At 43.6% G+C, this 8,734-nt stretch overlaps 1 long non-coding RNA gene across 1 annotated transcript; it reads left to right on the top strand.

Moving 5' to 3' along the window:
* Positions 1–1,480: 1,480 nt before the first annotated feature.
* LOC115614780 lies at positions 1,481–6,009 on the top strand. The gene is made up of 3 exons (XR_003993845.1): positions 1,481–1,572; positions 1,865–1,967; positions 5,889–6,009. It is a non-coding gene; the product is annotated as an uncharacterized LOC115614780 (long non-coding RNA).
* Positions 6,010–8,734: the final 2,725 nt, after the last annotated feature.

The following is an 8,734-nucleotide window of genomic DNA, read 5'->3' as shown; positions in this document are numbered from 1 at the left end:
CAGAGACTATTAACTGATTAAATGTGGTGATGCTCAGGAGCAGTGTGAGGCCTTGCCTTACCGAACTTCGGTAGATGAAGCGTGTCTGTTGAGCTATATTCCTACTGGGGAGAGATGCATTATTCCTACTAGGAGATAATGCACTAATTATGTTGCTTTCAGGGCATTTTTTTTGGAGTGTCACATATGTCTGCTGGAACAGGCAGGGCATTGAGTCACTCTTGTCCCAAGCGCACTGCACTTTGTGCCTCACCCTCCCCACATAATTCTTTGGATCATTTAACATCAACAAAATCATGCCTGTGGGCCCTTTGCAAGAAACAGCTTGTGATTTCTGCCTTGGGAGGCCTGATCCTGCTCACCAGTATCTTCCTGGCAAGAAGGAAGCCCCTTGGTCAGCGCAGCTTGTTCTCTCTGCCTTCATCCCTGTGGTGTTTTAGCAATCAGCTCGGCTCCCCATAGTTGGGGTGAAGGTTTGGGGAAGGGGGGTTGTCTCCAACTTGCCAGTGTGGATGCTTTAGCATCTTTTCTGCTGTGGCCCTGGACAGCACAGAGCTCAGCTGTGCTGTACAGTGCTGTACAGTCTCCCCTGTATCCTGCCCACAGACAATCACTCACTGCACATTACCAGGATGTAGTGGAAAATTTATGTATGATTTCTCTCCTTTCAGATCGAAGAGAAATACCATTCTGTGAGAGAAGTGGGCCTCAACAGAGCTGAATGGCTCAAAGAATGGGTCCTATCAAGGCAGATAATCTTCCCTAGCGATAACGCAGTGGATTATACAGCGACTGGATGTTGAAAGTACGCTGACCTTAATCTCCCTTAACTTTGCTTTTCTCTCCCATCTGATAATAATGGAGAAAGTACAACATGTGCCATAGGAGATTACACACATCCTGCCACACTTTGCAGATGGCTGATACAAAAATCGGAGACAATGCTAAAATAATTTAAATGCCCACAAAAATAAAGCAGTGTTCAGCTCCTTTTGTAAGGCTGTGGCTAAGGAAACTGAGCCAGCCGGTCTGAAATGCACAATAGAAATCTAAGTAGATCTTATTAAGATTCTGTGTGGCTGTTAAAGCATCCTCAGCCGTTGCTTCCAGCTCAGCATCACTGCTAATGGGGAAGAGAGGAAGAGATTAGTTTGGGCTACTTTGAGACACCACAGATATACGCGGGAGGCATCCTCTGTTTCTTGAACTTGTGTTTCACTGACCTGCTATGTGACGAGTGGAGTGCCAAAAATACAGAAGGCTTGGCACATAAAATCCATGTCTACTCTATCTATTCTGTCAAGGCTGAAAAAAAAGCCCTGAATGAGCCTTGGAGAGTCAACAAATCACTAAAACAGCAGCTAAAAGAGGAAGTTCAGCACGAGTTCAAGTCATTAAAATTCCCTCTAATGTATGCTCTTGCAGACCAGTGGGCTGAGCGGGATCTTGGCAAGCAGAAGGATGTATGTGAACTTGTACTCAAGTAGAAAATGGACAAGGTTGATGTAACTGACCTTCAGCGTTGAAGCCTGATCGTTCCTGTCGTTTGAGATGACTGTGCAGGAAGGAAAGGTTAGTGGTGCCCCTCTGAGCTGGAGATGGGAAAAAATCCGCTTTCTGCACAGCTTCCTTGGGCAAATCCCCACCTGTGTGCAGAGGAGTGTGGCATATTTATGTTTTGGGCTTTTGCTGGTAGTAGCATGAGGTCCCAAAGGGGAAAACAACTAGGTAAAGGGGTGGCTGTGGTAAGAGTATGAACATGGACCATTCATTTAGAAAACCCTTTCTTAATGGTAATATTTGGCTAAAAATCAGACAAGGCCTATGAACAGTGACTATGTTCCTTTTATGTTATTCCACACAGGCAATGAGGAGATAAAGGAGCCTTAAACCTGCATTGTCTGTCTTACCCATGTTTTTCACGGCCTCCAATGGGAGTTTTGCTCAGGAAGTGTGAAACAGAGCTGGTAACTATATTTCCATTTATTCAATAGTTCTGAGATTGAAAATGATAGAGACTGGGCAAAAGAAATAACAGGGGCATCTCATATCCCTTTGTTGCTTCATTAAACATCTGAAAATGGCAATGAAAAAGCAGAGATTGCAGAATGAGATTTCCAGGCAGCAGGATGATAACATAAAAGACTCTGTCCTTTGCTTGCACAATACACATGTGGTCAGAAAAATAAAGGCAGCAAACTATCTTACTGTATAATAGACAAGGATTTTTATTGCTGTTATTTTGGAAGTAGAAAACTGCTTTACATGAGTCTCTTGTTAACTTTGGATGTGTGACATGTGAATGTATAACTGAGATTAAAAAAATCATGTGATTTCATCCTTCTCCTTGTCAGGAAATATTTGCATTCAGAAGCTCCAGAAGTAACTTTGAGTAGCTAAGGAATATATGACAAAATATTGTAAAGCTAACTGACGTTGTGTGCAAGAAAATTAGTTTGCTTTTATTGCTCTTTTAAATAGAAAAGATTTGATCATGCTTTGAAAAAGAAGTGACTAGGCCACAAATTCCCACAAAGCTGCCTGAGGGTGAAATGTTTGTTCAAGGAAGGGCTGCTCTTTTGTACCTGCAGAGGCATTAGCTGGCCATGGGCAGTAGAACAATCCTGTATTCAGATCCGTTTTTTGGAAGTTGTAACATCCAGCGTCTCATCCCCTCCTTTCTGAGCCCCATTAAAGAGAAGGGGATAAAGCAGTCCTGTGGTTTATTAAACTTAAATTGCCCAGGTCTCATCACCCTGGCACAAATCTACTGAGGCAAATCACTGAACCAAATCTGAAGCCAATTCCCTCGCTGAGGAAGGACTGCCCCTGAGCTCCTGCCATCATTCTGTATCCTGCTGAGTAGCTGAGCTCCCAAACCAAAGGGAGTACATGGGCCAGGAGGAGCCCAGCCAGCACTGGCAGCTCAGGTCTTCGGTCATCCAAATCTCAGCGGGCTGCTGCTAATGTTGGTGCTTGTCCTCACTAGCTCTCATGTGCTGTTGTCAAGGAATTTGCCTGCTTTGCCTTTTGACTTTAACTGTTGAAAGGGATTTTTTAAGTTAGTTTTTGATGCATCTGTATCTGTACAGTATTTCACAAGTTATGTGGTTCCCTGCACACCTCTGGTTTGTTTTGGCTCTGTAATTATAGTGATGAAGAGGAAGTCCCCAGCAGCTGCCAGCCTGGCCAATCCTTGCCAATCCTTACCCTCCCTGCTGCTGGCACCCAGGCTGTAGGCTTTGGGCACATGGTGGCAGTGGGAGTGACAGCAGGAAGGTGACAATGGACATTTCAATCCCTGCACCAACATCTAACCTAAAAGCCCAGCATTGCTGCTGGCAAGTAACACATATCACAGCGAAGCCTTGCAGCCTCTGGAGTCTAGCTGCATTAGAGCCTAAAGAGAGCGCTGTGCTCCCTAATGGACACATGCCATGTTTTTGAGCATCTAGTCCTGATTGTCTGCTCTTGAGCCCTCATTTCAAGCAACACTGCTGTACTCCAGCAATGGCTTTTACAACCTTCCTTGGTTGTGTCTGTGCCTGTTGCTCAGTGCTTGTGCAGTGAAATGGAAGGCAGCAAGAGTGATGGAGGTTGAATGAGCAGCAAAGAGGAACCTGAGCTGAATTCTGGGAGAGTAATTAGTGGTGCCAGTGACTCCGAGCAGAGTAAGGGGTTTTGCTTTCTTCTATTATCCGCGTGGCACTGGGGAAACACAGGGCAACTCCCTCCTGATCCTTCTCTAATTAAAAGGTTTTTCTGGGTAAGGAGTGGAATATATGAAGAAGTGATAAATTAAATGCTGTGAGTTCCCTGCTCTGTGCTCGTGCTGCAGCAGGAAATAGATTCTGCATCTCGCTCCTTTCCCATTGCAAACAGGAGCTTGTGGTGCTTTCAGCTTCCCTCGGCAGGTGAGGATGCAGACTGATGTATTCCCTGTACCTGGACACCAGTGACAGTGCCCAGTGTTAGTGATCTGGCCATGGGATGTGGGAGCCTTGAGCAAAGGCAGAATAAATGCTCTGAGTGTGGTAGGGCTCTGCTGGCATAAGTCCAGGAGAGGAAAGCAAAGGAATTGCCTTTTTCCAGCAGTCAAAAAGCAATAGAAGAGCTTCTTGAAGCAGTTGCAGCAGCCTCTGGGCTGCACTGGCTTCTTTCCCAGTGGAAAATGCAGCTTTTCTGCCTAACTGCAGCAGCTCAGGCTTCCACCTGACATCTCCTCCTGAGCGTCTCTCAGGGTGTTGGAGACAAGCAGGGTGTGGATAGCAGGGAGGAGGCTGGCAGCCCAGAAGGCTGGAGCTGGAAGAAATTGTAACTCTCAAACCCCTGGGAGAGCAGCAGGAGACCACCAGGGGGTATAACCCGGAGACACAACCGTGTGCTCCTAGCTGAGTTCCTCAGAGCTGGGCAAATAACTAATGCACAAAAGCAAATCACACACAGACAGAAAATGAAATGCTTCAGGCTAATCCTAAGGGATTTTTGGATATTTTCCTCTGAAACATCAATATTTTTATGTATATATATATTTTTTAAAGGCTTGGTTAGAATGAAATGCAAAAGGGAGGCTGTTTTCCTGTGGCCTGGAGTCAGGGTTTAAAAAACCACATAGTTATAAGTGAAAAATCATTCAAAAATAAAATTAAAAGCTGCCCCACAATGCTCAAAGAATGTAAAAATGGAAGGTTTTAGATCTAAAGATCAGGTTTTGAACCTGACCAAAACAACTCAACGGTTAAATAGAATTTCAGAATACTTGAGTGACTCTAAATCTGTGTGTTCTAGAGAAGAAGTTTTCTTTCCAAAAAAATTCCATAGGCATCACCTGCTGGTCTGTCTTTGCAGTAGGAAGGATAGTTTGTTCCTATTGTTTGAATAGATACTTTTTTGTTTTAAGAAGTAAAACTCATGCATAGTGTAAACACACTGAAAAGAACACCCCCCATAGAATTTTCAGAGATAAGTATTTCAAATCCAGCCTTTCCCCAAAGCTCCAGACATGCATTATTTACAACAGAGAATAATAATGTAACAAAGCTGTATTATATTAAAACCGTTCCATAAAATATTATGATTATAATTTTTTTGTAGCTTGACTTAAGGTGTACAATTTATATAAAACAATATGAATTATTTTCTGTTACAAAAAATTATTCAGTGTGGGCTCTGTGTATTACAGTTATTAATCTTTCTATTTAAATGCAAATTTTTCCTTTCAACTGAGAGCTAAAGATACTTTTCATACAACTAATAAAACACAACTTTGATCTTCTGATCCCTCATTGGGGAGATGGCTTTCTCAGTTGTGTTCGGGATGTCTCTGCCAGAACATGGTGTTCCTTTGCAGCTATGATGCCTTTCTTCATAAATACATTGAAAATTATTCCCTGTTAAAAATGAAATATTCATTTGTACAGCAAGGTGTGACTTGGGCAATCCTTAGTTGCTTTGGTTGTGCAGTAAGAGAAAAAGAGCTATAAAGAGTAGTGTCCTTTGTGTGGGTATATGCCATGCCTGCAATGTAGGAAGATAATTTATCCTCAGAAAATTTTGCTTTCTGTCCTATAGTGGGTTTGCTGCTGTGAGGAACTTTAAATCAAGTTTTCTTTGAGCAGGCTGGTGTCAGCTCAGGTGGGAGATGGTGGGGTGGCTCTGTCAGGGGAGCCAGATGAGGTGGTCAAAGGTGTTTCATCCATCCATGCAGCAATGGTTGGAGAGATGTCAAGCTTCCCGATCACCACAGCATCTGTGCTGATAAGAAACTTCAGAAAGCTTCATGTCATGCCCAAAATACGCTATCACCAGAAACTCAAGGGACATGGGAGCAGTTTGCTCTGCGTAAGTGTCAGATTCTCTGTCTAAATCCTCACTTTTCTCATCCACAGAAGAGAGTGGAAGTGGCCCTGTTGGACTAGGAGGAGACTTCAGTGTCTGATCTGTGGGAGCTGCCATCAGCTGGTGTCCTGCAGGTCTCATCATGCGTCAAGAATGTGACAGTGTTCAAGGAGAGAGGTAACTCCTACTATCTGGTATCTTGTGTCCTAAAGCAGAAATCAAATTTGGGTTTGTGATTTCAGGCTAATTTCTGCCAGTTCTTTTTCTGACAAATAATACTATTGCACTGAGCATCTCCAAGAATAGCTTCCTCAATGTTTATAGTGTTGGACTTTTAGTTACCAGTATTAGCAGAGGAAAACCGTGCTGCACCTCTGCCTTTTATCCTTGCACAAGCACAGTCTTTCCATCCCACCTTCTAAGAAATACCATCTTGTGCTGGTGGAAAGTTTTCCGATGGTCTCCCAGGTCCTGTGTTGGCCAGTGGAGCATGTTGTCCTCTGTTTGCTGGCCACCTCTTGGGTCTCCCTTGTTAGTTTTGGTTTGCCTAACCCTGGGTGGGAGCTTGGCCACTTCAGCCAGTGGAAAGACGGGTAATTGGAAAGGCTAAAGCAGTGAGTGGTGTTATAATTAACTGGCTGTATTAGGCATTTTACAATTCTGACACCTCGCAAGAGTGGAAGTTTAATGAGAATGGAGAGAGGCTCAAAAGCAATCCATTTTCTTTGTGAGGATTGTAATGAAGGTGTGAAATGATGCACAGCTAACTAAACCTGTCTGTAATAGCCTCTCTGTTCTAATGTGGTGATCTGACAGACTTCAGAAAAAGCAATCCGGTGGGTATATATGTTTATACATATAATATATATGTACCTTTCCTTACAGTGCTTGTGTAGTGTATAATACATTTTGACTGGATATGCCATGTGTAGGTCAGGTTCCAAAATGCGTAAGCACTGATGTTTCAAAGGAAACACTTATTTGCAATGTAAAGATGAGTGCAGCCCGAGGAATGTCTCACAGAAACATGTCCCAGGAAGGATGTGCAACTGGAACACGTGGGGCTGTGAATGCCCATGCCAGGGCCAGCTCTGATACAGCACAAAGTACTTCTGTGACCCATGTGCCCTGGCACGAACCCCTCACTACAGTTCAAACGGTGATAAATTCCTTGCCACAGAGGGGCTAAAAGTTAGCATAAAGGTATTCTCTTACTATTTGCTTCAGAAAGGGCTGTGTCTCTGGTTATTAATCTAAAATTCAGTGGTAGCTGCTGTAAACAGTGTGTTTTGCACAGTGGAAACCTGTAGTCTGTCACTGCGATTGCATCTCTCTGCCTTCAACTGCAAGTAATGCATCAAGATTAGGGTGGATGTGGAGGAGGGAACTGGAATGAGGATGGCACATGCCATGTGGCAACTGGTGGCACTTGGGAGTGAGTGACCCTCTGAGAATGTTTTTGCAAATGGGTGGTTTTCTGTGGGATCTTGTATTCCCCAGACTTCATCTTCCTAGGGTTTTATGTTCCACCCCTGCAGGGTTTTACTGTCAGCTGGTGAGGAGCTGGGTGCCTGTTTAACCCCATGCCCTCCATGGTCAGGAGGTCACTTCTGCCCGCAAAATGTCCCCGAACTGTCCCCAGGATGCAGCACTGGGGGCTGCTCCGGGTGTATTGCACTGAAAGGGGCAGGTTTCATTTTGAGAGGATAAGTCTGCTTGTCTACCTAGGAGCCTTTTGCCACCTGATGTCACCTTTGCTTTGCAGCATGAGCCTGTTCTCAGCTATCAGCATCCTCAGGTGGTGGGAGCATGAGTCTGCTGCCACCTTGGCATTTCCAGCCAGGCTGAGCAGGGGTTGAGGGTCACTCCTCTGGGTCCTCACAGGTCTAAGGCTTCCCATTAGGAAATCTTAGACCTTTGAGTTAGGCTGGAGCCTAAATGCATCAGTATGGATTATGGCAGATGCATGTGGAGGACAGTTTCTATTCTGTGCAGCTCTTGTTCCAGTTTGATCCCAAAGAAAGCTTTTCCTGGCTGACCTGAGTTACCTTTTCCCTTTTTCAAATGTATAATCTGTATAAATGTCAAGCACATAGATGAAGAATGAAAATTGAAATAAACACATAGTTAATTGTAATCGTCATATGGATTCCTGAGCCCATAAATTCCAACTCACGTAATTAATTTTACAGTTTCCTTTACTTGTCAGGACTTGCATGAATAGGGCTGAGCTTTTGCATAGCTGCTTGCAGGATAGAGCCTTGATTTGTAAACTACATGTGTTTTGCATGTGGCATATGGTGAGGGCTCATGAAACATAGTTGTGGAGCATTAATGTTCAGCTCTTCTGTGGGTGACTCCTTTCAGTAACATCAAGATCCTCTAGGAAAGGAGCTTCTTTTAACAATCTCAGCCATATGATTTATGGTAAATAACACTTGTATTTCCATACTATGTGTTTCTGTTCTAGAGGCTTGCCCTTGTTGGTGCTCAAATTTGTTTTTGTTTAGCATGTCACAGGACTTGGAGCAATATAGTTTCGGTAAAATGTGTGGGCAGACCATGTAAACACTATGCAAGATTTCTATATACTCTGTGCGTCCTCTCCAATATATTTAAATGATCCAGCTATGCAGTTAAAGCACACCCATTAATACAAGTTAATACAAAGACATGGTTATTTAATGGAAGCACTTAAGTTACATTTTTATAAAGAGAACAAGAGGATCCCCTGAGACACCGTTGTACAAATAAAGAAGGTCAGAAGCTCAATTAGTGAAAGCATGGAAGCGAGAAGTGAGACAAGAATCATATAGAGTAAAATTCGGTAGGCATATTAGTGTATATAATACACTGTTTCTTATACATAAAAGGCTGCCTCCAGGAGTGAATTAGC

This window comes from Strigops habroptila, chromosome 11 (genome assembly GCF_004027225.2).
Source record: "Strigops habroptila isolate Jane chromosome 11, bStrHab1.2.pri, whole genome shotgun sequence".
Lineage (NCBI taxonomy): Eukaryota > Metazoa > Chordata > Aves > Psittaciformes > Psittacidae > Strigops > Strigops habroptila.
This window is presented reverse-complemented; position numbering and strand designations above follow the sequence as displayed.